Source organism: Rhipicephalus sanguineus, chromosome 3, assembly GCF_013339695.2.
Source record: "Rhipicephalus sanguineus isolate Rsan-2018 chromosome 3, BIME_Rsan_1.4, whole genome shotgun sequence".
Lineage (NCBI taxonomy): Eukaryota > Metazoa > Arthropoda > Arachnida > Ixodida > Ixodidae > Rhipicephalus > Rhipicephalus sanguineus.
The window spans coordinates 145,852,575-145,858,610 of NC_051178.1; positions in this window are offsets into that span (position 1 = coordinate 145,852,575).

The following is a 6,036-nucleotide window of genomic DNA, read 5'->3' on the forward strand; positions in this document are numbered from 1 at the left end:
CAGATTTTCGGCGGACGTTTACTAACTCCCCTTTAGCATTCGTTTTTTGTTTTGTTTTTTACTTTTTCCTGACACAGTCTTCGGTCTTGGCGGATAGTTACGGTCAGGAATATTATTTGCCGTCTTTTTTACTTCTTTCCGCCGTAGTCGATTATAATTTAGCGGTCATGGCACTGCGCTGCTGAGATCGAGGCCGCAGGTTCGATGCCGGCCACCGCGGTTGCTTTTCGATGGAAACAAGAGGCAAACGCACGCCTGTACTTAGATTTAGATTTATATACATGTGCACGTTAATGAGCCCCACGCTGCAACACAGCTATCCACACACCCCCACCACTCAGCGTGCTTCACAATCACATCGTGGTTTTCAAGTAAATACCATAAAATTTATATTGAATTAATTCTCATTCATAGTACAAATAGAGGTAATTTGAAGTGGCCTGTTAACAGCCTTGTACTCCACGTTCTTTCTCTCTCTTTTATAGTATGAAAGCATATGTGTGACAACAAGTATCTTACTGATGACTGCAGTAAATGAAGCACATCAAAGCACATGCACATCAGCTAGCGCGTTGCATACAACAAGCCATATTTTACTCTTTTCAGACTCTTTTCAGAAATTGTGTGTGAAATGTGTCGCAAGCTAGCGTTTTCATTTCGTGAATGAAATACCCTGTCACACCTATTTGTACGCGAACCTCTATGGTAACTATCCATAGTTACGATGAGTGTCTGTGGGCCGTTTTTATTTTTTCTTTGAAAGTAAGAAAAAAAAGCTCACGTCGTCCGTTACGCCCTTTTATGCTTTGAGGATTTCATAATTCGTTAATTCATGACTCCATGTTAAATACTGCATTAAGGCACTTGGCGCATTCGGAGATGCCCGATACACATACCCCACGGGCGTGATATTTGTTCCGCATAGCCGGACAAAAAAAAAAAACTAAACAATTTATCATCTTCAAATCAAATTTAAGCATTCCCTGCGCCTGAATTGTCGGAACCTTAATTTTTGCGCTGCGTTGTTGCCGAAATGCCGCCTACATCTCTACATACCGCCTCACCACTAAATTAAGCTGTAGCATACGACTCTAAATTTAGCTATAGTACTTGCACCGCGATACTAAGACACACAGGAAAAGGTGCAAGTAAAACACTGGCATAAACAGTGCAAGCGCCAGTGTTTTCCTTGAGTATTTATTTGCTTGTGTTTCTGAGTAGGGCGTTGCAATCAATAGCTATGCGCAACCAACTAGGCCGCTCTTCCAGCATCTCAATTCGCCTAAAACACGCAGTTACTGAACGTTAATGTAGCACATCAATTCTTCCACTATCGGCCTAGCGCTTTCCTACAAATGCCTCGGAGTTCATATGACGCCGTCGTTCTTGCAGATCACGCATATAGGATCAGTTTGATCCGAGGCGACCCACGCACACTTTGTTATTTTCAGCGCAACTGAAAGCTGTCTCTCTCTTAATAAAATTGACTTATCAAACATATATGCGCGATTAAACAGAACAGAACAGCAACTTTTTTTTTTTTTAGGTCAGGCGAGTTATTCGGGGATTTGGGCGAATATCCCCGCCTAAGCGTCGGCCACGAGCCCTTGAGCTCTGGCGGCTTCCTCGGCCCGCTGGACGGCCCACAGCTGGTCCTCGAGGGCGAAGGTGAACAGTGCAGTCTCCCAGCGCGTTTCTGTTCGAGGCTGTGTTCTCATCTGGAACCCCACCTCCGTCACACTCTCATAACATGTGTTCCAGGGTTGACCTGGCCTCGCAAAACTTCCAGCTTGACGAATAAACTTCTGGGTAACAGAGGTTCAAGACCACTGGGTTTGGAAACGTTCTGGTGTGCAGATGTCACCAGGCGACCGTTTGTTACTTGTTCAGTTTTATTGCGATAGCAATTACATGGACACTCTCGGCTGATTTTTGCCGTCGCCGTCGTGTCCTGGATATGTATATGTATGTGTATATATAAAAAAGGCATAAAGAAAAATAAAGCACCCAACCATTCGAACCATCGGCCCCTCACTCCCCAGCGCGATGCGTTAGACAACTCAGCCATGCATGCGCCGGCGAATTCACAGCAAGCTATTTATATGCACCATTTACCGCTGATGGTAAGCAAACCTCTTTTATTTAACTTATGCGGTAGGGCATACTGGCACCAATAAAAAAAAAAGTAAGCAAATCTCGGAGGACCTTGAGCGTGTTTTCTATCACCCAACGCTCCTACATTTTCTTTCAATTTGAAAACTGCCCTTGAGACGCGCATGACAAAGTGGCCACTTTCTGTACCCACTTGTGATGTGGAAGGAAAAAAAAAACAAAGAACACCGCGCACCCTGCGTCAGACGTTCCCGTGTGGCAGGATACGCAGAGGGGTCACTCCACGCGCCACAGTTTAAAAGAAAAAGAAAAATTCGGCAGATCCCACGTACCATGGGAGTCGATGTTATGCGAAGCATGTGGCGGGTAGTTGACTGTGGCGTAACTGTTTTACTGAGCGACACGTTACAAAATGACGCTTAAGATTTGTATAAATTTTATACGCACACATATATAGATTGAAGAGCCGCATATGTGTTATATAACCAGTTGTTTACGGTTGGGTAACGCTGCCAATGGCAACGTGGGTATTACCAACACCAGAAGCGGTAAGCTGATATGTAGTGCTTATACGTGTCCCGAGAACGCACGCATGTTTCCGGAATCCGTGTGCATGTGTGCAAGAAGTTCTTGACAGTTCTTGAACAAGGGCATCATCACCGTGATCAGTGAGCACCAGCAGCTTGTCACGACTTGTTATAGGATCCGGTCGTGATCGTGGTCGTGATCGGTCGTGATCGTGATCCGGTCGTGATCGTGTAGGGAAGTATGTGGTATAGCAGAGCTGTTGGAATTCGTGGATGCCTCGGTCATTTCGTCGACAAATTGTCTGTCGACAGAGCCGGCGACATGTCGGAACCTGAAGCCACGCTTCGTGTTGGTGAGCTATAGGCCGTGGAGGCTGGTAGGCCTGGATAGTGCTACGTAGACCAACATCAGTGGATGGTGTTTGCCGTATTCGTAGACTACCTGGGCGTATGTGGCCTACGTAGCCTAGTCTAGAAAGCGGCTGTCAATTATTCTGGCATCATCCTCGGTCAGCATGAGGCCATCGCCCAGCCTCGTAAGAAATGAAGAGGACACTGCGTCGTTCTGGTGGATGAAGTGCACTTTACGGCGGTGCGTTGATGTGGATATCGTATGTAATTTTCGTTAATGTATTCCTCCGGGTTCGAGCAATGCTTCAGTATAGCTTGCTGAATCATAGAAATACAATCGTAATGTTTATTAGACTGCTATAAAAGCGGAGCCAACACCGGAACTACAGACGTTCATCTGATATGACGCCTGTATCGTAGGAGTACATATGTAGTGTTTATTGCTTTCTTGTAAAATTAGATAGCCAGCACCACAACCACAATTGACGTTGCACCGAAGGTACGCCTGCGTAGGCTGTTTTTCCAAACCAGTTTATAGACCTGGCGTGGCTCAGTGGTAGAATACCTGATTGCCACGCAGAATGCTTGGGTTCGATTCCGCCTGGGATCCTAATTTTCATTCTTTCCATTCGTTGAGTCAACGCTGCCGATGTTGGTTTTCCTTAACGCTCTAGCATTTAAGTTACTAATGTCTGTTCTCGCCGTTCCTGGGTAGATATAAACAATCACCTGTGGCGCATACCCGTACACCGCGGCCCGTGGTAAACGGGTATGTGCCACACGTGTCTAGTGGAAAGGGTTTGACGACGTACGCGACAGGAATTTAACGTTATTCATGTCATGACCCGGCAATCATATTCGTCAAATCCTCTTACCCTCCCATGCAAATTTTGGTCTACACCAAGTTAAGGAGGCGATCATGAGAGCACCCAGACGTAGGCGGCTAGATAGATAGATAGATAGATAGATAGATACGTAGATAGAAACGCTCAAAGTGCCAGAGGTTCGCTAAGAAATGCTTCGCATTTAATATCTAAGAGCGTCTGATTCTCCGTTGTCGACACTTGCAGCGCGTTGCTCAAGCAAAAAGACGTAACAACTGTGACAGTCGTTAGTTCACGCTTGTCCTGTGTATGCCTGTGCGTTCTTTTCGGGCGTCCTTCTTTGTGCTTCAGCGGCGCGCTGCAAGTATCGAGCTGCTTCTCGTTCTTCGTGCGACATTCCAATTTCTTGCTATCGCATTCATTGCTTCGCCCTTGCGGCGAAACTGTGACATTTTTTGGTAGGGTGGCGGAAGTTTGCACCTGGCCAGTCTGTAATCCTGCATTATATCTCTGAAACTTGTGAGGCGATCCTCCCTCTCCCGCTACTCGCCCGACGTCGCGGCCGAGGGGGCGCGGTGGTGTTGACGGTGGTGGCTCGGTCCGTAAGCATCCTGAATTTATTTAGCATCCGTCACAAAGATACACATACATCACCGATTATCCGTCACACGAACTTCAGCAGCAAAAAAGGCACTTTTGCTTGCACGCACATTAAGCAAACTTTATTACAGCAGATGAATAGACACACACAAAAAAATGGGGTAATAACAGCACCATTCTTTCGAAAGAAGACCTATGGTAACAAAAGCAAGTAAACCTAAAAAGATAACAAACGAAGAAAAGAACATCGCTACTGGTGACACCTGGTTAGAGATACAAGACCGTAAAAATAAATATCAAAAGCCTGCCCACTTTAGGTCGAAAATAAAGGATACATATTTCTTCTGCCAGCTCGAATAAACGTTCATTTCTCTTTTCCTGCGCAATGAAGCATTCTTTCAAAACAATTATTTTCGTTCTTTTTTCCGGAAGGTAGACCGTTGTTCAGATAAAAAAAACTGAGAGCCAAACTTCGCTTTTCTTTTAAATTCCTCGGCTCTGGTAAAGTGCGAGAAATATGCAATATACAGCTTGCGAGAAGCGGCGTTTTTCATTTTTCTTGCTAACACATTGTAACTTCTGGTTATCAATTCGTAGTTATTAATTCCCAAAATTAACGACTGACTCATAGCTGTTTAACGCGTCGCTTGGATTGTATTGCCTAATCACCGCACGATTGCATCGTATGAGTTGGCTTCGCCAGCAGCAAAGAATTGGACACGCCAGCAGGCGCGTGCAATCCACACGCCGGCGCTTGCGTGTTGTGGAGTATTCGGGTGAAGCTACGAGAGCCAATTGAAAAAGACCCTGGACAGCATGTGCTTCCTGACAGATGGCGTATTGTCCAGTTTCGTAAAAACAGGTGCATCAAGGCAAAAGCCATGAGCTGTTTTGAAGCAGCAGGCCGTGTGACAAAAAAGCTTACACAAGCATTACGTGTTTCCTCCCCCCCCTCCCTCTCTCTCTCTTTCTCGTCTGTTGATCTTTGAAGGCAAACAAAAGAACGAAAAAATTGTCACTCCAACAATCATGTTTCTAATACGCCACGCGTAACTCGTATCATTCCACGTTTCCCGGCGGACAGCATCAATTACTACGCGGAACTGCTACACACAGATTATCTTGCCTCACGAAAGAAGGAAAAACAAAACACATGTCCTCCTTGCATTATATTTCCCCCTCGACTCTTTCAACAAACGTGCCGTGCGCGACTTCTGTTCGAATGAAAAGAGCCGCCACGTTTATGTCCGATAAAACACCCGAGATTGGTTGTTTTGCTCGACTCAAAGATGGCGCCACCATTCCCCTTCGCCGGTTTTAGCGCTTCATTTGAACTGTGGAAGGACGTTGAAAACAGATCACCTGTAGTACAGCCAACTGTAACCGCAATTTACTTGTGGGGCTTTAAGTATAACTTAAGAATTCCAAGGGGCGGAGAGCCGTGCGTAATTGCTGTATACGTCTGCGGAGCTTGTGTGACGACTGGCATCGTGGCACGGGCACCGATCTTTGAGAGGCCTCACGCGCTTACTGCGGTTCACTGCCCACATTTAGCAAGTGGCCCCAGTAAGTGTGGACGCAGCAGCGTAGCCAGAATTTCTTTTTTTTTTTTCGGAAGGGGG